Here is a 25,444-nt window from a genome sequence, read left to right on the forward strand (position 1 = left end):
CCCCCCACCCCCACACGAGATACGTCCCTCCCCTCCGTCCTGCCGAGACGACCGCCGTCTGCGCACCCAATAAATCGCCACCCACTAACTCTCTTCGTGTCATCATTACATGCTTTTGCATGGAATCATACACTTACCGATTATCCTAACGGTTTAATTGCCCTCCTCCGGTTTTGAAGAAATGGTGGCATTTACAATGTAGTCGTTCACTAACATAACAAATGAGGAATCGTTTTAAGATTTCGGTTGATGGAAAAAAGTCTTTTATCCGCCGATTCTTTCATACTTTAGTTAGCAAGAAAGCGCAAAATTTGCCGTCCATTATTCATGAGTTGGTGATGTCACTTCAGTTTCAGCTCACCAATTCCTTAAGAGAGAACTTCACTCAACGAGTGTAAGCAACAACGAACTTAAGCAAGTCAAGAGCGGGGACGAGGCGTTTCTGAGACTCGGTTACCCGCTGGGAAAGAGTGGGTCACGTAATCAAATCATTTGCAAATGGGTTGACGTCGATTTTTCATTGCGATTAGCCTTAGAAGACGGATCTAAGATTGGAATAATGAAAGGGATTCATTATTTTTCGCTCAAAATATTCTGCAACTATCCTGAGTAAATCTCTCTTCAATACGTATACGAACAGAGATAACTGGATACTATTAATATGTATTTTTCATTGCTTGACAAAGGCAATCGTTAGCCATTATGTCGATGAGATCTTTAACATACCCTTTGTATGATTCGGCAGCTTCGGATTACAACGGACTTGACAATTCGTTTGATACATAAGCGTCAAAATCGATGGATCATTAGGACAGACGTTTCGATCAAGAGGCTTCTGCTGGCTTCCCTTGAATGCACTATCGCACTCTGCAGAAGCTTCAACAGGCGAGAAAAGCTGAAGAAAGTGACGAGTGAAATGGAGCAAAGTGAGGGCAGCTGATGTTGAAATTAAAAGATCTGTCTATGAGAGGGGATGTGAAAGGGAAAATGTATGAACTGCACTTCATCTAGCCTCTCCTATCGTCCATTCAAAGAGGAATGTGGGCATCTTCCACTCTGTAATCGCTATGTCGTGAGAACAGATTCAACATGCCAGTGACATTGCATGGCGCACTTATCTCTCACATATATCTCATATGCATTTTATCTCCAAATATATACTATAAACAGCATTGGTTATACGTGTACAAAAATCTCTCGGGTACCCTGTAATTCCAGCGAACATTAATGGTACAAAAATATAACAAATAACTCACATTAAAGAAAAGCTAGCTGGAGAAAAAGGGATTGAATGTGGTAAAAATAGTTTAAATATATATTCTATAGTTTGATTTAAATTTTAAAATAAGTTTTCCAGAAATTAATAAACGAAAAAGGGTTAAAAGCGGAGAACGCTCTTTCTAAAGAGAGATGATGAGTATGAATTGGTACTACATATGGGGCACACAGGGTGAGGCAGGAGGGGGCAGCTGTCCCCCCTTCCCTAGAAGCAAAAGTAAATGTGGTCGAAAACGAAAATTTTGAACAAATTTTATTTAAATCCAATAAAGGTACTATCAGTATAAAACATGTAATTAAAATAAAAATATTTTATTTCTTTTGGCAAACAATTTTGAAAACTAATAAAGCGCTGTTAAAATTTTCTAGAAATGTTAGTTTCCTTAACCTTTTCTAAGTATCAGCTTGAACGACCAAGGCTTGACCCCCTCTTCTTTTAATCCTGGGTACGCCCTTGAATTGATATCTACAATTTCGAAGCAACGCTGGATAATAGGCATTACTGATCAAATTCTGTGAAACATTGACGCATTACCTAAGCAAGCAAAGACCTAACTTAGACGTGAAATAACCCAAACATAAGTGCACAGCCATCGCTACATAATCATCAAAATAAGTTACCCTGGAACCTATGACAGATGTATACATAAAATTTAAGACTTTTTCTTTCGAAAGAGGGTTTAATTCCATTTGTGCCAAGGGATACGGTATGCTGTGTGTCATTGATTCAACGGACTTTCCTGTCCGTCGTATTCAAGCAAACACTCAATTTGATAACAATTCCCCCACTCCATGTCACCCCAGGATATCATTAAAAGGCAGTTTACGTACTACAGAGACCGTCACCGCATTCGTTCAAATAGTTACAGCAGCAAAATGCGCGATTTAAGTACCAAACATTAGAAAAGTTTTTACCATTTTCTAAAACATTATGACAATTTTTACTGGGCGACACCATACTTGTGTCAACATTTGATGACCATTTACATAAGCCTCTTTTGTTTTATTCACGGTCCAACTTCACTGGCACTTAACATGCAAAACCAACCTCTCATATATATTCCATTCAGGGACACAAACCAGAATGTATTCCGATGGAAATGTAGAAAAATGCTAGACTGTTTTATCAAATTACACAAATACATTACCTGTAATTTTAATTAATAGTTATTACTACTTTCCCCGTGTAATACTGTATTCGTGACCAAGGCAGAGGTGGTTTATTTCATCCTCAAGGAAAAATTATTGCTTTGAAATCAATGAGAACCATCTACGAGTAAACAGCTGAATGAGACGTAACGATTTCTACCAAAGAAGAGCTGTTTCAATAGCTTTTTGAAGTAGAAATTTTAGTAAATATAAATCAGTCTGCTTCCTTTTTCTATCACAAAGAGTTTTCAACGCAATAAGCAATAAAAATCTAGGAGTTGTGCGTTTGAACGTTTTCACCAGAAGATTGGGTGTTACCAGATAAAAAATTAATATTCAATCAGCTTATTATTCACAATTTAGTTTTCAGTTAACTGTAGAAAAACACGATATCTCCAAAGTAGAAATATAATTTTATAAAAACTAACTTAGAAGTTATTAGTCACAGCTCTAATAAAATGGACATTTCTATACACCATCACCCATTATTCAAATGATTACAATTTTGCAATTAAAATTGAAAAAATTAACATTCCTTCGTCTTGAAAATCCGCGAATGATAAATGCAGGTTTCCCAAAAACATATTAGTTTTTGCACGGAACTTATCAAAATATTTTATCCCAATTAGGCAAATTATATTCATAAATACAGCCTTTAAAAACTTAAGGTTTAGGTACTTCCCACTTTCCATCAACATTGGCCCCTGATATGCATTGCAAACCACTCTCACATTCATTTATGTCCTTAATTTATTTATCTCAACGTACAACTCATGCTAGCGTTAATTTATCTAATTTTGTGATCACCTTACAAAGTGATAGAGGTGATTATAATTGGTCGAATAATAAATTAATGCTGCCTCGGATTCCTGACTTCATGATCCATCGCCAAGCGAAGGACATAATTGGTGACTACATCAGCTGATAATGGATAACAATTCAGCAATCGCAAACATCCACCGCGAAAGGACTAAATCAACTCGCGGTTTGAAGTTATGGATAAGGGCCGACCTTAACCTCCACACTAAGCCGATGGGATTCGGTCAACGAGGCCTAACCAAAGAGGAAGAAAGGGAAGAAGGGTTTGATGCCAATGGGAACGGATGGCAAGTCATCCGGGTGCAAAAGGAAATGAGGAGTAATGAAGACTGTCAGGGAAGAAATATCTTGGCTTCGCCTTTCACTGGATACGTTCAAAACTAAAGCGACGCCAAAGCCTTGAGCGGAACATCTCAAGATTGTGGGTGGGATGGGCTAGACACAGCGCTGCCCTCTCTATAAAAAAGAAGGAGGGGGTGGAAACTGAGCGACAGACCCTCACCCCCCCAATACCACATACCATTCATCCCTCAATGGAATCCCCTCCCACCTTCTACCACTTCCCCGTTTACCCATTCCAACCTTCCACTCTCGTTCGAATATAAAATCCGTCCATGGGATGAAAAGGACGAAATTTTCGGGGGGGGGGGGGAGGAGGAGGGTGATCGCATCTTCTCTTGGGAGGACCCCTTTTTCGTCGAATCCGAGAAAAAAAGCGATGGGGAGTGAGAGGGAGGTGAAAGGGTCGAATCCTCAACATCCATGATGAGAGATCTGAAGGAGGGCGAATATAATAATAATAAAAATATCTCGGGCGGTAAACAAGACCGGAGAGTGTGCGATACGAACGAAAGGAGCGCCACAACTGAGGTCACGCCAGAAATTTGAACCGATGGACGGAAATATGAAAGAAACATAAGAATGAACGCTTCGTTCCCCGCAATCTTTTACGCCCAATTCTAAACCCTTACTTTCCAAACCCTTTATAACCCAATGTTGCTTCCAATCAACATCAAAAATGCTTTAAATTTCAGCTCTATTTTGGAGATATTTACACTAAATATTATTTTGTAGTGTGAATTTTAATGACGACATATTTAGCTGCCAGGATAATTACCATTGAGTGTAAAATTTTCAAGTTTTCAAAATGAAAAATCTTGAAATTTGATTTCTCCCAGAAACAACCCTGGGTTAGAAAGGGTTAACTTGATATCGTCACATCACCTTACAGCTTTTTAAACTTGAAGATCAGGCTAAAAAAAGCTGAAAATAATACGATAAGGTCTCTAGTAATAGCTTTTGAGAAAGATAAATCATGCAGCAGACAGCTTTACCGTAAGTTTCCACCGCAATTCGTCCTTTATAAAAAATTATAAATAAAGAACATGATGTATTGGTTATTAATTACAGACATTACTAATTATGGATACAGGTGGAGATGTCAATAGCAGCGTTAACCTCCCTATCACTTCAAACAATGGAGGTAGAAATAAAAATGATGCCCAGCTTACGGTTTCGGAGTCTAGAAATCACGTATATTCATCCTTATTTCAACTTTTGACTTATGAGAGGTAGAAATATGAGGGAAGGTGAAAACGAAGCCTTTTCTAATTTAAACGCCTACGTAAACTCTTCTCAATAGTAGAGTCGTTTCTGACTTAAACGCCTACGGAACATGCTCGAAAAGAATAGTCAATTTCTTAACGCTTGACTTCTGTCTCCAATCCTTCGCATTAGAAAGGGCACCGGATTAAACCGGGTTCGTTCCGATAAATCTCTCTCCAATATTCATAAGCGATGATTACGACGAAAGTAAAATGAGGGCTTAAGAGGGGAGCTGGTAAGTAGCATTATCGCGATGAAACATGAAGCGAGGGGAGAAGGAGTGAAGGTGATTGTCCAATGTTGATTGAAAAGAGGCTTCACTCCGAGGAAAAGGTAGACAAAAAGGCGGGTAGAAGGAAAAGGGATCCGGTTGTTGAAAGGGTTCTTGAGAAATACCAGAGGAAAGCCGGAAAATATAGTTATTTGAGTTTTCGAAGGTTAGTGGGATGCGAGCCACACCTCACAAACAGTCGGCAGTGATGGTGAGTTCTGGCGGTGGCAGAATAGGGTGGTCTCCTATTATTTTTATTGCCTAAATCGAAAGTTTATTACTACAGGAGTACGCATTTCACGCTTATAGAATTTTAAATTAGGATATCTATTTTTCACGATAAAATGAAAAGTGAACATTTTCAAGCGCGCGAAAACGCAGCGGCTAAGTATGAATTCTGGGAAAACCCCGTGTGACGTCGTTCTGGTTCCCGCTGCCGCAAGTGAGGTGACCTTGGGGCGAGGGTATTTGCGCTGCTGCGATGCAGGCTGCTAGCAGGTAGTGCTTGGCTTAAATAAGGATTATTAATACCTTATCAAACGAAGGAAACTTTCCGACCATAGGCAGTTATAATTATGGCGGTGATTATTAAGAGATGTTTCCCTGAAGTCTGTGCCTCATGCATGTATTGGTAATCTCAGACGATGTAAAACTCATATCCACTCGTATAGAAACTATGTCCCTGTGACGTCACGTGGAGTGGCATCACATGGGCGCCAATCTGGCCTATTTCAAATGAGGATAAAATTGACCATTGCCATTCGTCTAAACTGCGATTTCTAAAACCAAATAATTTGTATATTATGAATACACTAATGGTGGGTAACGAATCAATCGCAATCAATGCCTTTCGTTTTCTTTGATGAAGGAAACTACCCTACTGTTGAGCTGGATAATATTCCAGATGGGCATGGTATTCCTGTTTTAGATCAAAATATGTTAATGTGCATTTATTCCACAAAAAAACGATAATTTTCTACTCTCACCCAATTCCGCCCACCGTTGTCATAAGGCGCTACATGCTACCAATCTGAGCAGATCTTGGAGAGAACCCGCACCCCTTCGTTCGAATTATCACAATTGTGTTGTTAAAGCTTGTAAGAGAATAACTTAATCCACTTATTATTTTACTTTTAAGGCCCATCAAAATAAGCCCACTAAGGGAAAAAGTGGGATATGTGCAAAATGGAAATTCAATATGTACCCCTATTGTGCCTGTAAATTACATGCAAGTATTGTAAAAGTAAACAGGTTATGGCATGGTATAGATTATTTTAGCTTTCCTTCATCCAAAAATATGCTTTCTCTGAAGATTCATCCTTTCTATCAAGGTCACTCATAGAAAATGAGCTATTGAGAAATTGAACATCATTATACCTCGTTACCTCTCAGTATAGCTAGATGGCTACAAGCCAGTCTGGAGAGAAAAGTTTAACTATCGCCAAAATATTTCACAGAATTACTGGAGACAACCACAGGATCAACGTGCCTAAATATCTTCGCAATCGCAAGCAGAAAGTATTCTGTGTGGAAATGGGTTAAGAAAGTTTCAAATTTTAACACTCACTAGTGAGAGGTACATAAAGGGTAGGGTATAAATAAGGGTATACATAAGGGTATAAAAAAGTGCTTGTTGGCCTATTTACACGATACATTAACACATACTAGTTAACGTTTGTTTGCGTGAATGATTTTTATGGACTGGGAGGGAACATGCATGAATCAAATTAGAACAGGTTCTATTTTCCGTTCATACATTCACGCAAGTTGAGTGGAATTTAAATGTTACACAGGACATTTTCGTGTTCGTTTTCGCGTTCATACATTTAGACATTAACTTGTACGGGTTAATGTACCGTGCAAAAAGGCCTTAAGAAATGGAGTTGCCCCCAAATGCTCTCACATGAAATTTGAATTTCTAAACTCTTTTATGTCATTCTAACGCAACAATCATGAAGATCATACCTCTGTCACCGTATTATAATTCGTTCTTAGCCGAGATTCGTAACAGATTCAAGATTGCTTAGTACGATCGAGGGGGAAAAATATTTTCCATACTCTTTCCAATTTATTATTTTAAAGAGAGCTATCGAGCACGATTGATTAAAAAGGCGTACTCACCACAAGCACCTATCTAGATACCCTTCTTTCTACGTCCTACTATCCTAAGATATTGACCTTATCGAAAACTCGCCGCGAAGGATCGATTAAAAAGCTGCTGATATTATTTTGTAGCCAAACCCTTACATGAGAGTCGGTGAGTCAATTACGTACATTTTGGGAGCCTAAGGTAATATATTCACGCAATCAACTTTACAATAATACAAATAATACTTAACAACGAGACTAAAATATTACACGACTAGAGAAGAAGCCTAAGTTTCGACGAAAGCGATGGCAGTACCTCCAATTTGTAGGAAAACGTTTTTGACCCATTGTGCTAATCAAATAGCAGTACTAATTAAGATTTTAACATTTCAACCTGAATAAAAAAAGTAAAATTTGATAGCTTATTTAAAGTGAGGCCTCGACGAGTAAATTTCTTCAATTTCGAGTGCGATGAAAGCAGAAATATCGGCACATGCATTTAGGATTGCGCGCTGTGCCAAATGGATACTCCCGTCGATGGAAGCGGAATAGATTTCCAGGGTAGAGCCCTTGGCTTTCAATGAATCCCAGGAGTAATTCCATGCCTATTTCTGACTTTCATGGGGTAAACTCAAGAGTCAGAAATAACGAACTGTAATCTGAAATCGTAATTTCCCTCTCCGTTCCCTCAAAGAAAAGTATTTCACTAGCAGGCGTCTGGCGACTCATATTATAGCTTTTTTCGTAACAGGAAAACAATTTTGGCTTAGCAACCCGCTCTTAATTTTCGTAACGATAGTTACAAACCTTTCCCTTGGGCTACAACCTTGTCGCGGTGGAAAGGCTTGCGCGTTCCTATGACCCTAAGAGCTGCACTGGCGGGATTAATTCGCAATTATTCCCTGTAGGGCCACCCATGCCAGAGAGGTCGAAGGGTAGGAGCCAGACGAAAGGTAGTCCACGTGATGGTGTCACGTAAAAAACACTGTTGGAATGGAAGTGGGAAACCCTACCAACTATCTATTCCCTGAAAACATGGAGTTTGATCTAACTAGCCTCGGATGGTCTAATCGCGAGACCCAGCCCTTAAGGGCGGGTGTCGTAGGTGGCACCGAGATCGGTAAGGTCCTCGGGGTCCGCATCATGCGAAATCCTTGCAGAGACATATCATCATCATCTTTTTCAGCATCAGCAGTAGCATCCCAGGAGCAGGACAAGAAGACCAAGAGGATGGGGAAGAAGAAGGCATCGATGAATATAGGGACATGGAATGTGAGGACTATGATGAGGGCGGGGAAGTTAGAAAATATCAAAAGGGAAATGGATCAAGGGAGGATAGATATCTTAGGATTATGCGAGGTGAGGTGGAGGGATGGCGGGGACTATTGGAGTGATGGGTATAGGGTTATATATAGTGGAGGGGAAGAAAGCCAGCGGGGGGTAGCTTTAGTACTAAACGGGAAGATGGGTAAGCGTGTGGTAGGTATAGACCAGGTAAGCGATACGATTTTGGTGGCCGAAATTGAGGCGCGGCCCACCAACCTTGTGGTGGTCCAAGTTTACATGCCCACTAGCAATCATAGGGAGGAAGAAGTAGATGAGGTGTATGAACAGCTCGAGGAAATAATTAGAGAAACACCGGGTAAGAAAAATCTGGTAGTAATGGGGGACTGGAACGCGGATGACCAGGCGTTGATCAGTCAGTCAGCAAGGGGGCTTCAGGCCCTAGTGGATGCGTTATACGAACGTTGCGAGGAGTTTGGGATGAGGATTAACCTCAAGAAAACTAAGGTAATGCGGTTTTGTAAAGCATCACGAGCGAGGAATGTGAGACTCAAATTAAGGTGGGTGGTGAAAAACTTGAGCAGGTTGAGCAATTCAACTATTTAGGCAGTACGTTAGAGGAAAACGGATACAGTAGTAAGGACATCAGGAAGAGGATAGCATTAGCGAAGGAGGCGTTCATGAGCAGGAAGGAGCTTCTGAGAGGATCGCTGTGTAAGAGTTTAAAGAAAAGGTTAGTGAAGAGTTTGGTTTGGAGTGTAGCTCTCTACGGTGCGGAAACGTGGACACTGAGGAAAGAAGACGAGAGAAGATTGGAGGCATTCGAGATGTGGGTATGGAGAAGAATGGAGAGGGTGAAATGGACGGAGAGGAAAAGGAACGACGAAGTGCTGGATATGGTTGGCGAGGAGAGGCAGCTTTTAGATGAGATACGCAGGAGACAGAAGGTTTGGATGGAGTTAGTGCTTAGCGGTGAGGGGATGTTGAAAATGGTGTTGGAGGGTAGAATGTTGGGGAAACGAGGGAGGGGAAGGAGGAGAATAGGATTTTTAGAAAGATTGAAAGAGAGTAGGCCTTACAGTGAATTAAAGAAGGCAGTGCTGGAAGGAAAGGGAGGCTCCCAGATCACCTCTTTAGTACTCCATGGAAACCTACCTTAATCGGTAGAATACTATAATAATAATAATAATAATAATAGGAGAAGCCGGTTGCGGTACGATTTTCAGATATGCTTGCGCGCCGAACATGCTGTCTTCAGTGACCAAATTTCAGTCATAAATTATATCCCCAAATCTAAGCTAAACCCTCTCTCATAATACGCATTACAATTTTTTTAAGTATTAAGGGAAAGAACAGCTATTCCTTCCATGCGGATTTTGCTAATCTTAGCGACCATTGTTTTCACATTCTACGTCATCTTCAGATCCCAAAACACATGCCCGATATAGTTTTGATTCACGTAATTTTTCCTTTCACATCATTGATATATTTCGATTTATCCATGAAATCTTACAATTTGCGTTATAAAATGCCATTCAACTCACTGAATGCGATGACTAGTTAGCCATCATACGCCAGTTATGCCAAACCATCTCAATTGGTTGTGTAAAACTTCACCCATACCGTAAGTCAGGAAAGCGTTAAGTCTTACGTGTATTACGATTTTTAATAGCTATTAACAGCCCGCATAAAAGCATGTGATTCTAGAATTTTTATAAAAATGTGAATTACTGTCTCTTTTCTACTATCTAACGACTTTTCGACTATCTAGATTAATTATCAGGGTAGTGCAATTCCCACCCAAGCGGAATACGAACCTGCGACCGAGTCAGTTGTTATATGATATCAAGATAAGACTACCATGCTGCTATCAAGTCCAGCATTGTTTCGACCATGAATATTACAAAAGAGGAATCATATGCCGGCCTATAGATGTCCTTTCACCGACCGCGCATTCAAATGGCTTTTGCGAAAGTCGCCACTTGCGTCCCTGCCGGGCAAAGCAATTCGAATTTCATGCGGAAATGAGTTACACTTAGTGGTGTAAACAGAAATTGACAGCCGTGATGATGTTATCTATCAAATTTATCACTTTTAAATTCTATTCAGCGCAATTGCAGATACCGTATTTTCCGGCGTATAAGACGACTGGGCGTATAAGACGACCCCCAACCTTTTTGTTAAAATATATAATTCGTGCTATACTCTCCGTATAAGACTACCCCTTTTCCAACGCACACTACCGGTAAATTAAAAACATCAGATTTGATTTCAATATAGAAATTTTTAATTAATATGCTTATGACATCATGGCATGACATGATAGCATGAAAACGGTCACTAATAAACATAAGTCAGTTCCTCATAAAACATATAAAACTAAAACAGTGCAAGTGGATTAAACTTTTCCTAAAGCAGTCTGATACAAGGAAGTTAACAAACGATAGAGAGAGCTCGCAAGTCACTGCGAGTCAGCAACGCAGTTTCCATTTAAAAACCTTTAAAATCCTCCTGTTCGTCATTTGATATCATCAGTACATCAATAACGTCTTATTCTACATTTGTAAGGCAATCATCATATGGATCAAATTCCGTATCAGATGGTGTGGTCTCAGCTTCGACTTCCTCTTCATTTTGCCACAAGTAGTCGTCCTCCATACCATCTAACGAATTTGATATGCCACACTTTTTGAAAGACTTGATTACAGTTTTTGCATCAATGTCATTCCAGGCTTTTATAACAAATTTGCACAAAACATCCAACTGTGGAGCACGCATGTTTCCTCCTTTTGTGAATGACTTCTCACCGCTAACCATCCACTCATTCCACTGTTCTCGAATGCGATCTTTAAACGGCTTGTTTAGGCACACATCCAGTGGCTGTACCAATGATGTCAATCCTGCAGGAATAACTGCTGAATCTGTATTTAGTCTCGCAAGCCTTTCCTTGGTGCTGGGAGTTAAATGAGCCCTGAACATATCCCACACCAGTAGGCTACGTTTTTTAATAAGTCCACCTGGTCGCCTGCTCCATACGTTATCAAGCCATAGCTTTACCCCTTCTTCATCCATCCAGCCTTTTTCATTCACATGTACAAAACAACCAACAGGGAACTTGAGTTTCGGCATTGTTTTTCTTTTAAAAATAACCATTGGTCTCAGTTTGGCGCCATCAGCTGTGCAAGCTAGTACCACTGTAAAACTGGACTTCTCATGTCCTGTTGTTTTAATTAAAATAGTTTTTTCACCTTTTAGATGGAACAACTGTCCTCTGCTGATTGTGTTGAAGTGCCTCTGACCGTTGGTTTAATTGTCTTGCTTGGTTCTCCCTTGGCCTCCTTTTAACATGGAAGTTCACAAAGCCTGGTGTATTAGATCTCAGCACTGGGTTAGGGTTAGGGTTCTGCAAATGTGTGAAGTGTTTGTTCAGTGCGGCCACCCCTCCTCCTTGCTGCCACATTCCCGGCGTATAAGACGACCCCGACTTTTTAAAAAAGATTTTAGGTGCTAGAAAGTCGTCTTATACGCCGGAAAATACGGTACTTTACTGCAAAATATAGGAAACTGGGTGGAATGAAAACACTCATCGCCGAGCTGCGTGAAATACATTCCTCAGTCATAATATATTTCGTTCTTTAATGTGTAAACATCGATTATTCGTGAGTGTCGATACCATAGGGTGAAATTACACATGATTTCATATACCAAAATTTGATTTTGAAACATATATATCCCAGAGTTTTTGTCATCCCCTTAACCTCTTTTATGGTGTTCTAAATCCTTAAACCCTTAAATTCCACAGTAAAAGTTAAAACTCCTCTCACATACCAACTCAAAGAACCTATTGAAAATATCTACCGCAAAAAATTGGAAGAAACTGGCAATGTGTTTGGTCAAGAAAATATGCTGCTTCGGTGAAATCGAAGAATCATGAAATTTTTTACGGGTTACACAAAATTCAGCACAACAGATTTGAAAATTGAAAAAAATTACGTTTTTAATGGTTTGCATTCACAGATTCGTAAAATAAATGGTACTTTCGTAAAATAAAATAAGCGGTACTTTCAAAATAATCATGAAACAGAAATTTCACCTGTAACTCATTATTTTTGGGGCTTTATAGTTTTGATGAACGAGGTTTCATGGCTTTTGATTCATCCATTGGGTTGACCAAACGATTTTATGCCCCCATAACATATAACGGAAATGTATCATTAGATATGATACTATGAATTCTATTTCGCCAAAACTATAAAATGAGAGTCACAAAATTTATGAGTAACTGGTGAATTTTTTTATTTATTTATAACACACAGATGAAAGCATTCGTAAATCATACCTAATATACTACGTTCCTAAATCGCTATACATCGATTATTCGTGAGTGCTGATAACCTAGAGTGGAATTATACATGAGCTCAGAAAACAATGAAGCTGAAGAAATTTAAACATTGACATCCCTAATTATTTGTCACCTGCTTCATCTCTTTTACGGTGTTTTCAAGTCTAAAATCTTCAACTTACCCAGAAAGCGACAAACATTTACTCACTAGTAAACCCACCGGAAAACCTCGTATCAAATCAGAAGCTGGCGATGAGTTTGGTCAAGGAAACGGGTCAAATGAAAATGGGTGCTTCGGTGAAAACGACAAATCGTTCGATTCTTCGGGCTACAATCGCGCAAGCGCAATGGGTTTGAAAACTGTAAAAACACGCATTTCACTCACGTGACTCGCCTTTTCTTTAAACGTTCACATAGCGATCTTTTCAAAAGCTCCTTCCTCTTCAAGAACGCCCCCTATGATATTTCTAATTCTCTTCCTGATGTATCGTATCGTAAAAATGTCTCATTGTCAATATCAGCGAAAGGTACTTGAACACAAACCTAATGGGTCGGCTTACGGGGCAGTATACCGCCTGCATGGATGCTAACGCAGGCTTAGGGCACAAAAGAACTAAAACAAATGATTAACCAGTAAAAGTTGCTACTTGAAACTAAAAGTAAAAGAAGAGCACTAAATATTTCTTTAATGAAAACAATTGTAAGAGCAGTTTCATTTAGATTATTATAAGGTGCGAGACGACGAGGGTCGCCTCGAACGGACTTCCTCTGAGACCCAGCCATTAAGCACGTTCCTGCTGTCATCGGAAGAGTCGCCTGACAAACGATTCCTTCGGTGACTCCAGGGCGTGGGCTTGTGGCTGCTAGGGTCGGCAGTTGGTGTTGTGCAGCGAAACAAGGTGTATGGCTTGGGACTGAATAAAGGAAGTTGCTTGTGTGACAGAATTTGGACTTGTTCCCTGCTCTGTTTCCCCCGAACCCCTTTATCGTCGGCGAAGACGACTTACACAATATAAATTTGTGAAGAAAAGAGCCTCCATAAAATAAACCCTCCGAAACAGCTCTCCAATTCGATGAAATGTTCTTTCCTGCTTTAGAGATTAGGGGATTGGAACGGTCTTTCTAAGGTAGTTATGGAACTATTTCCGCGAAATATTAAGTTCATTATGATAACGTTAAACATGGTTGAATGGTAAGGGTCTTTTCATTTTGTATATTTCACTATATTTGGATTTACGTTTATATTGTATTACTTGTATATGTGTATTTATATATAATTGTATCCAGTGGCGCCGACTCCATGGCGCTTGAGGGGGCCCGAGCCCCCTCAAAAATTTGTTATGGGTGAGAGGAAAAAAGTGTCAGGCTTGCCGATTTCCTTCGGACTGTCCATATATCATTATTATTATAGTATTCTACCGATTCGATATTCGAATTATTACGGCTCTAATTTTTATCACATGACTCTTCCAAAATGCTTGCAAAACTTAAAACTCAGTACTTATAAAATTTCCCTGGGCATGATCTCTGGTTTGGGCCCCCCCGATATTTTTTATAAGTCGGCGTCCCTGATTGTATCTACGTTACCACCCGACCGAATGGTCGACTTGAAACTGTACTTTCAAAATAATAATAATAAATTGAAAATGAAAATATTGTAAAGAGCACTACGAAATCAATTATTAAAAAATTCGATTCATTTCTCAATGTTCAATTTTTAATCTTCCGCTAACATAAAGAACACACTATTCACGCGATACTAACACTTCGGCAAATGCGTGTCAAAAATTATTGTATTGTCAACTGGCTGGTTTTTGTGAACATAGTTAAAGGGGACAGCTTCTGTGATTGCCAGCGGCGCTACAAGCGCTGAGAAAGAGGTATCGGGTGCGCCGACAACTTAGTTCATGATCCTCGCTCACAGCCTAAACACTGACCATTATATCCTTGATGTAACTAAGATCATATGAAAAAAATAGAGCAATCAGGCATTCAAAATATTATTTCTTACATTTTATTTACTAAGCCATTGAGCTTTAATAGCAGTACGACATGGCGAATAAAGTGTCCGATATTACCCGACAGGAAGGTTTTATTCAATGGCAAAAAGTGATTTAAGTAATGGATATTAAACCAAAAAGCCTAGGGAGGGGTAATAGCGATAAACGTTAAGGTTTTGTTGATGTATTTTTATAACTGTACGCACAATCCTTAACGTAGAACATATCATTTAACTTGAAGCACCATGGCAACATAATTTATTTAGGATTAGTATAGATTGGGGAGTGTGGTAGCCGAGTGGATTGAGCATTTGGGTGCTATCGAGGGGTCCCGGGTTCAAACCTCAAGTGAAACCTTCGGACACCCCCAAACAACTGATGCCCTGATAGTACGAAATTCTCTTTCATTCAGCCCAGTAGAGGGTGAGCTCTACCCTCATCTAACCAAACCATTCACCAACAATCAACGAATCGATCTAAAAAATTTCAATCGCCACACCATGGCCGGAGTTTAGGGGGGTCAAGGAGGAGCCTGGACCCCGAAACTTAATTTGTCCACGGTAATTTGTCCGGAAAAAGTATATTAAACCTAAATATTCAAGTACCATGAAAACAAAAACATCAAAAGCTTAAATAAATTTTAGTTTAAGAGAGTACTTAAACTGCTGTTCTGAGGAGGGCCCTGCCCTGGGGTTTCTCCCGTTTCACAGGAGGGCATTCCGTAGCCCATGAACCCCCGGCAGGATTGCTGGCCCCCCTAACATAAAACTCTACAAACTCCGCCCATGATGTGAATTTCGCACGACTTCGGTCTAGTCAGGGGTGAGCTCTACCCTCACATAACCACACCAACATTCGGGTTCAATAACTGAGTGAGTGAGTTTGAAAACTCCATTTAATTTGAATGTGTAATAAAGCTGCCACAAAAATGCGTCAAGCGATCACCATTCCCCATACAAGGCAAAGAATCGATCTAAGAATGACAACTCTGCGCAACACTCCGCTGAAATATCACTTTTATATAATATACTCAAGTTCCTAGCCGAATTTGCTGTCTACTCAGAGTATCTCATTTATTTATTTGTTGGATACCAAAAATAAAGATAGAGTCAGGACGTATATTCTGCATAAGGGCTAAGGGAGGTTTCGAGGACTTGGCGCTAGTTCGATGACGACGGGGTGTAATCCAAAATGGGTTGTCAACAATTCAATATTGGTGGAGTTAAAAGAATTGGAAAAACGAGTCCGTAATGATTACAAAGTGGTCAAAAATGGGGTTTACTTTAAGTCTTTTCCCATGTTTTTATTGCCATTGAAGAATGGGGCACGTAGGAATTTTCACTCACCGTGTTCACACCTGGCAGCACGTGTCTAAGGTTTTGACCCGTGGTTGAATAGTGTCGCGGTCTTCCACACGCGGCCAACGAGAACACAACCGCTCAGGAGGGCAACAACAACACAGTGGAAGCAGCCGGGAAAAACACACTCTCCCTTCTCGGGATCACCACTCACACGTTCGAAGCGAACACCGGCGCAATTGATCGCCGACTGTGGCTGCAGCCGCAGGAGGGAGACGGGACGGCGGGATGATATAGGGGAGGAGGAAGGGGTGGAGTGGAGGGGAGGGGTAGGGGCGAGGACGCAGCCCTGCAGGAAGGGGAAACGAGCGGAAGACTTGTTGCCATGTTGTCATGGGAAAGAGCCCCTGAGAAATTAAACCCATTCATTGTGTTAATCAGTAAGTTGTCGCAGTGGTACTTTACGAAAAAGTTAAAAGCCCGTGTAACATATTTCATGAAACATTGTGTACTAAAACAAAAATTCGTGTGATAGAAATGCAGTAACGCTGACCATAAATAATTCATCAGCTAGCCGCCTGCTTCGCTCGTGAACAATATCCTCGGCCACCAGGATCGCCGACCCTAATCACTCCAAGGCACTCGTTCACGAGGCAAAAAACTATCAATACGTCAACCAACCTCTTCTCGTTTCCCGTCACATCTCCCGACTGGATAAAGACAATCATTCTCTTCACTCCGCCAAAGCATGGACGAAATGACGACCGCTTACTATACTTTCCCTTTCAATCTACAGACACAAAGAGCACATTTGAAAGAAAATAAATTCCCCAAGGCCGAACTCTTTGCTGGAAAAAGGTGGGGGGTGGGAAGTTGCAGGGCTGACAGTGGGGTAATGCACGAAAATTAAGCTAGAACGGAGAAACTGAGTGTTTTTGAGACAATCGCGGAAATTTGTTCCTCAAAACAAATCTGAGAGGTGAGTGAGTGAGCTGCGAGATTGTTTTGTTTCATACGGCCGTATTCATAGTTTCCTTAGTAAGCTACTAACGCCCAAGTAGCGTTCTAAGTAGTAGCATACTAGCAAAATGGTATTCATAGATCGTTAGTAAGGGCTACTAAGGTTAGTATGCCGTATCTTAGTAGCCGGTTCTTAGTCGCCCTCCGGCCTTGTTTAATGGAGCTACTAAATATGGCGGACCGTTGTGGATGATCGAACTCCGGTTTTATTTCTATACTGTCATAGAGTTTTTATGCATTTGTGCCAAAATGGAATACGAGAATCCATTCTTCAAGTAAGGCAGGCAACGTATGTAGTGTAATTGTTGGCAGGAATTGAAAGTTTTTCGTAGCTGCGAGGAAGCTACGACTTGCAGTGAGCTTGTACCTCTAGTGTAAGTGAACACAATTTGTACATTCAATGCGCCCCTAAGTGAATTGATTGCATATAGACGATGAAGTAAAGAGTGAAGCGACAAGTGAAGTGATTTGTGAGTGTATGAGCTTCGACAAAATTATTTATTTATTTCATACTGGTTAAACCATTTTGATCAAAGGTATCTACTAGCTGTTGCGAAGGGGATATGTTTCATATTTGAAGCAGTTGTTCTTTAGGGATACAGCAAACGCTTATAAATTTTCATTCGTTTGTACGCTTATAATTTGTGTTTGATTATATTACTTATTCTAGTCACTTTATCGTGAGCTTTCGGCAGTGTTTACATTTCGCGTATTTCGTTGCGCTGTTGTTTTTGTTTTGGTTACGGTACGAGTGATAGTGGAGAGTGAGATTGGAAGTTTGTTGATGTTACAATTTCTGGTTTAAAAATTTGTTTCAGCCTATTTATTTCATTGTCTACGTAATGGTAATTTTAAATAACATCAACTGATTCTAAATCATTAGTGATGAGTGGGAAGTGAGATGTGAAGAATTCTTTCGAACGTCAACGAGTGCAAATTCTTTTGGTGTGTGCAGAGTGATTGGAAAACTGATTATCATTGTTTACTAGAGTTACGTTATAGTGTTTTAAATTAAGTGTGAGTCAAGCTTTTCATTGAACCAGTTGATTCAGAATGTACGGATTATAAGTGTCATAAAGACAGCTCGTGAAATGTGAAGTGAAATGTTGTGTGTGTTGTAGTGCTATTTGTGATATGATCAGCAATAAATAAGTAAAACAAGTTACGTTAATTATGCTTTGTTTTTTACATTAACCACCTCTAGTAAACTATATGCCGTATATTTCCGCACGCTGTCAATATTTGAAATATTTTAATGTAGCGAAGCAGATTGTTGTTTCCTTGACTAACATTTTAGGAGTTGCAAACATATGTTACTTATTGCTCGCACGTAGGTGTTTCTAACGTAATAAATGTGTATCATTCACACATTTATCTCAACGTTATTTTCTTAACGATTCATTTCTGCATTGCAAAAGTTTTCGTTTCTACTCCGACATTGAGGTGTATTTCTGCTTTCCGAATACATATATGTATAGTAATGACGTTGCTAGTTATGTTTTTCCATACTAATAACGCATACACTAATAGAAACAAACATCAGAAGTGCAAACAATACGCAATGTATATGATCAATAAATATACGGCCGTTTGTAAAGCAATAGCTGCATCTCAAACATACAAATGCTTCGGTATTACTCATAAATCTACCCTTTCCCAAAGGTATTGCATAATTTTTGTGTACAGCAATCAAAAAATACGTCTGAGATGCGATATCACATCGAATTATCCATTATGAAGTAAAAATTTCAATGCATTTTGCTGAATCAATTTCTTTTGTTTGATAGTATTACGAATTTTCCGCGCCGCGGAGGAGTCAGATGCAGTGTTGTCAAGCGTAGCCTAGCGGGTTGAACCCAAATCGCTACCGAGTATCGGCTGCCGAGCTGGCTAGTAGCATACTAAGTTAGTAGCTCACGTAATACAATCCATGAATACCATATCTTAGTAGGCGACTAAAAGGTCTTAGTAGCCGACTAAGTTAGTCGCCCTACTAGCGTGTTTCAGCGGAAATCTATGAATACGGCCGATAGTGTTTTAGCTTATTTTCGCGTATTGCCCCACTGTCAGCCCTGCAACTTCCCACCCCCCACCGAACGAAAATTAAGAGTACGGCCTTGGGGAATTTATTTTCCGTCGGCTATTCAACGGCCGTAGATCGTTCAATCACCAATACAAAGAGCACGTAATTATTTTAAAATCGGTACGAATGCAAACGAGCCCGTGTAATGAACACAAGATCTCAATTTCTGCATCAAATGGTTAAATAGCTCGAAATCAACTGGAAAGATGTTGGATGAATGATATATCACCAGGGTGTTCGGCAGGGGGAGGCCAATCACCAAAATGCTTTAATTTTCACGGAAGATAGAGAGAGGGATTATCCCATTTTAATGCTGGCAAAATCGTGTTCCAATTTGTTTCCATCGAATCCTTGTTCACTCAGTTTCATCTGAAAGCCTCGTTTCAACTGCAAGAGAACAATAATTCCCTCTCTAATAGTCTCTTCGAAGACTTGACCATTGACTTTGGAATCCAATGCCCATTTAGATTCTTCATTTCAATTACAAGTGACTTGACATTGATATATTAAGTTTAAACAGAGGATAAGCCTACATTCTGCTCAATCGCTAAAAAGAGTTACAGTTCTTGTCCAGATAACATTCCCACATTCCTGACCACCTGTGTTGACCAAACTTTTCATTCTACACCTGGAATATTCTTTCGGTTTCTACAAAACCAATGATCAATTATATGATGAAAGATGTTATTATATGGGCATTATTAATTCCTATTGTTGCAACTCTTTTCGTAAGGTCTGAGAATGAACTTCAGCATTGCACCTTATTCTTTTTGAACGATTTTCACAGGTGACTTTCACTTCGTCAAACAACGTAGGTACGCATTGATATATTTTTCGTATCGATTCATTTGAATTTAGTGCCGTGATGTTTTAGAGGCTACCATCTTCAGGTCCAGCAGATTGGACAGGGCTAATTTCATCGTGCACTTGGACATATTCAAACGATTAATTAACCACATCAATCCGATTAATTAATATCTACATCTACATAATAACCCGCAAGCCGCATAAAAACCGTAAGGGAGGGGTAGGGTGTTGCTTATTTCCCCCCCCCCCTTCCGGAGGGGGTTTTAGGTCACTAGCCGTTGACAAATAAAAGCATAAACACACCTTGGTAATACCTGCCCTTTCAACGGCATAAACAGCCAAAAACTACATCAAGAATCCAAAAACTAGCGATTTGGACGCATTGAATGGAACAATCTATATAGACGAACACAATTGAACCAAATATATCGCGAGCTTCAGAGGTATTCGGCGCGAACCCACACGGTTACCGTATTGCTATTATTTTGCAGACTCGTGATATTTGGCGATTCATTTTCATCCAAAGTTTACTTTAATATCTTCACATCACTCTCATTCATAGGAACGTTCATGTGTTTAACCCTATATTCACTTTTAATTCTTTTTTCTGCCAGCGTCAGTTTTAAATCATCAACAACATGACAAATAACTGAGGTATAGCAGGAAGTTGACATGGCTATGGGTCAAGATGTGGCGTCTTAATCAAGAAACTCTCGACCTGAGCAACATGTCACTTCATTATTATAATCCGTTCACATTTTCACTTGCTCTTGTCTCTTTTAAATTCCGTGAATAATGTTCATTTTGAGATGCACGCATTTAACTATTGAGATAAAAAATACACGCCGGGTAACAGCAATATTACAACAAATGTTTCAGGACAGTAGAATCACGACGTCGTTTTCCCGCGATAGTTGCTCACCTATTCGCTTAAATTAAATTTGACGATTTTAAAATGAGAATCACTAATCAAATTCAACAGGAACATAACGTTTCTCGCTATCTCGTTAACATTCCTGTGGACGATATCATCACTAAAGAATTTCAGTATAATACTGAAACTTTCCTGGAAAAGTGCTTTAATCTTTTATTTATTTAAATATGTCTACCTTCCACCAAATACAGGCTGAAACTGTTGAAATTAATCAGTGATTGAATAAATACCAATCGCAGCCCAAATGTAGTTTAAATACAAACGCTAAATAAGGCTGACTTCCATTCAGGGATATGCGAACTAACCTTTTCAAGAGAAATGTATTTCTCTTATATAAGTAAAGTATATTTATTAAAAGTATATAAGATTTTTATGATTAATGTCGCATAGTTTATGGTATTATTTACTGGTTATAATTTGTTCCCAGCTCGTCACGGGGATCCACTTGGGGCCGGGACCCCCAGCGGCGCGAAAACTGTGGGGCCTTTATCGCAGCCACTGACTGCTCTGTTTTTCGACCCGAAAGCTGATAGGGAAAGTTAATAGTGGAGCTCATCCCTGACTAGCAACAGTGAGAATTTCACACATTCACGTCAGAGGCCGCCGAATATTTCCCGAAGCTACCCTACACCAAGAAAATCATAGTTAGACATGGCCAAAGCCGACGCCCGAGATTAGAACCACGAAATATTAGGTCAGCAGCCAATATCCAACCCTTAGCTAACACCCTGTCCTAACACCATTTAACAATGAAAAACACATTTTGGCTCGCCTCCATGCAACTTCTCAATTAAGCCAGGAACCCACATCTTGTACCACGGCGCGAATGCACCCAGTTATTTGCTTTTTAAGATATGTTTAACACTGAAAGAGGGAATATATATGTAATAATAGAGGAACCCCAAACGGTCAGTGCAAGAGGCGCGGGCGAAAATTGTTTCCGCAGTCCCTTACTCCCATTGTTCCACTTCGAGGTGGCGGAGTTTAATTCCGCTCACCAGTTCCGCCCATCGGGATTTGAAGCTTCGCTCTGCGCGAGGAGAGTGAGCCGTTCCTCGGGAGCGTAAATTACGAGTCTACTGCGCAGATGGGAGTCCTAACCGGGGAAGAGCGTGGCCGTGAGGAGAGGTAAAGAATCCATTGCACTTTCGGGGAACCAACTGGCGGGAGTGTCTCCTAACTAGTCAAAGGAGCGGTAATAAATGACACACAGATCCTCTATATTATTTCTACAGTATAGATACCTTCTTCCCAACTTATACGCAACCAAACTGCAAATGAGGTGCCAAAAAGCACAGAATTTATCAGAGAACATGCGACGGCATGACTTACTTCCTAAATGCTGCTATTCTTTCCTAAAATTGGTTTATAGAAATAAAAAATCGATTCCGGCAAGATTGTCCTCATCCCAAGAATACAGCCGTCGGATCCCACCATGCCTTTTAATTTGACTCGCAGACAATTTCCCATTAAGGTTTCCTATGCGATGACTATTAGCAAGGCTCAGGGTCAGACTTTGCAAAGAGCTGGCTTATTCCTGCCTGGCCCTGTATTCAATCATGGCCAACTTTATGTAGCATTCTCTAGGGTAAGATCTTTTCTAAATATTTTTGTAAATATAAAGGAAAACGCTAAAGAAGTATTAACAGAGGATAGTGTAATTACTTCAAATGTTGTGTTTTAAGAAGTCCACTGGCCTCAATTTATACATGAACATTCCAATTACATTTGTACCTAGGACTTTGCCTTTATTTCTACATTTTAAAATTAGAAACGCGCCTATCCCTCAGTGGTCCTGCATTGAAAAGAGCGGGGGAAGGCCGCTGTGAGCGGGCGCATCACGCTCGTATATACTTAAATAGTGCAGGAGCAATAACAAAACTAATATATGCAAAGTGGTACCATCGGCACACACGGTTTTATGATCCGAATCATGGCTACTTAATTTAGAACAAATGTATCGCAGATATTATTAATTAATATCAATAAATGAAGATTTTAAAAAATTCTGGAAACGTATTGGCTTCATGGGATGAACTATGAATTAGAATGGGGATTAAATTTACGGGAAATGCTATTGTTACTTTGGTTGCAAGCAAAAAATTGGCGATGTGACTTTGTGGAAATACATTTCATTACGAATAAGGCTCGAGCTTTGCACATGTAATTTGTAGTACAATGCAAAAGTGTTTAATATTAGCGGCGTTGGTATATTTGAACCAATTAGTCATTTTCATAAACATGTCATTCTCTATCAATGTTAGTTCCTCTTGATTCTAAAAAATGATTTTAGTATGATTTTCTGCCAATAGTTTCTCTGACAAATAGATGTGTAAGTTGTATGTTTCTTTAACCCTCTCATAAATGTATTTTTATGTTTCGCTAGTAATTTCCATGCCTCCGTAACTTAACCAACGTTTACTATAATGAATGTCATTAAAAACCTCTGCAAGGATTATTTAATGTTTATTAAATTCCTTTTCATCTTCGTCTTCAAACTAATTAGAAAATATTACATTCAAATTCATGCGGGAGTTACCGGGTCGCCATCTGGATTGTTCTTCTGAAAATGCGTTTTAGACCTATATGATTGATTAAAAAAGCCAATTTTTAATCTCTAGGTTCAATTTTCATTACATTGCACCCATTTAAAATATCAAAAATGGTCATTCTTGCGAGCTTTAGGGAAACATTCAGTTAGGAAATGCCCATAATTCGAGCAAGAATACGATTGGAATTTTGAAAATTCCAATATTTTGTAGTGATTGCTTATCGTTTTCTCTATAGCTCACTAAATATCGTAGAGTTTAAAGTTGACTATGCATGCCTCTGTATTGGCCAAGTTCACGTAACAAGGAAAAAGGGTAAGATGCCAGATGAGAAGAAAGCATTCTATTTCCTTAGGAAAGGTTTAGAGGGAAGAGGGGACCTTTATGTGTGGAAAGGGGAATAGCAAAAGAATGGTCAGAGAGGGAGAGAGAGACTTCCGTCGTTTCCTTTCATTGCCGACGCAGCGTCCGCGCGGTGCTGCCCGCTGGCGGCGGATGGGTTGTACGGGCAAGTGAAGGAAGGGGGCATGGTGTGATGCATTGGCCTGGTAGGACCAGCCCTGCCGCCGCCGCGGTCTTCAGGCGCAGTTCTGTCGCATGACAACGCCTTATGACGCCATCAATATCTCATGGGTCGCGGTAGATGGGATGAGGGCGAATTTCGGGTGGAGAAGATTCAAATGAACGCGGCTGCTGTTGCTCCACTAAATCGTTCTCCTATGCGAACATGAATGTGTTGTATTAATATATTCTAAGAAAAAATCATATTACTATACATAATGCCGCGACAGGGGTTTTACGTCCATACCCAGTTGATTTTTAATCCGAAAAATGTGCTTACAATTAGTACTACCGCATGACGAGTCTGGCGGAAAATCTGGGCGGATTCCAGACAGCCAAAATCATGATTTAAGAGTATTTCTTCTGCGTAACATTATTTTGCAAGGCCGATCGAAATGTGCTTCACCTTACCCTGATCTGAATGCAAAAATGCTCCGTTAAAAGTCTAGCTTAGAAGCTTGACAGTTTCCATTCCGCCAAAATCATGACAAATATTAAAGTCGCACATTTTAGGAACAATTTATTCCATCCTCTCAGGGGCCTTTCTTATTACATAAAAAATGTGCTTAGTTCCCAACAAGTAGTCTATCCTAAAATTATAATAGTTTAGAGAGGGTAAAAATCACGATTAATGATGTTATTATACATACAGTGTGCAATTCCGTGCAGTGAGTTTTTCAGTTTATTTTATTTATTTCTTGGATTTGACCCACTGATGTTTATCCGAGATACTTACATTCAAAGCTTTACAGCATGACAAGCATATACTAAAAGCAGATACCATTTCCAGTCACTCAATGTCTCGATTAAGGTACACATTTTAGGCATAATGCCATGCCAAAGGGTTTTCAGATCACCTACCTTTATAACTAAAAAATATGGCGAGCTGGTACTTAATGACAAGTCTAATCTAAAATATGGACGATGCCACTCTATCAAAATTACGATTAATGAAAAAATGTCCATATATGTTTGAAACTTTGCATAAAACTAGCCTTCATAGAAAAAATAAAATTCATAACCATCAGATTTCATTTTGGTTGAAGTTTCATAGCTTGATTTAAATGTATTGCACTGCAGATAAGATAAAGCAATAAATATAGGCATTGCGCGAGGAAAACATGATTATCAGCTAAAATGAAATTGAGATCCAACGGAAGAGACGAAAAAATATTTAAAAATATGCATATCGGTCCGAAATGAAAAATGAAAGCCCTCAGCGACATTAGCACGACATTATAATCGGTAAAATTAGAAGAATCATAAATTGACAAATCGGTCTGATATGATATTCCTATACAAATTTTTTGGAAAGATTAATGATTTATTTGATGAAACTATGAATCAGAGTTTAAC

This window comes from Ischnura elegans, chromosome 12 (genome assembly GCF_921293095.1).
Source record: "Ischnura elegans chromosome 12, ioIscEleg1.1, whole genome shotgun sequence".
NCBI lineage: Eukaryota > Metazoa > Arthropoda > Insecta > Odonata > Coenagrionidae > Ischnura > Ischnura elegans.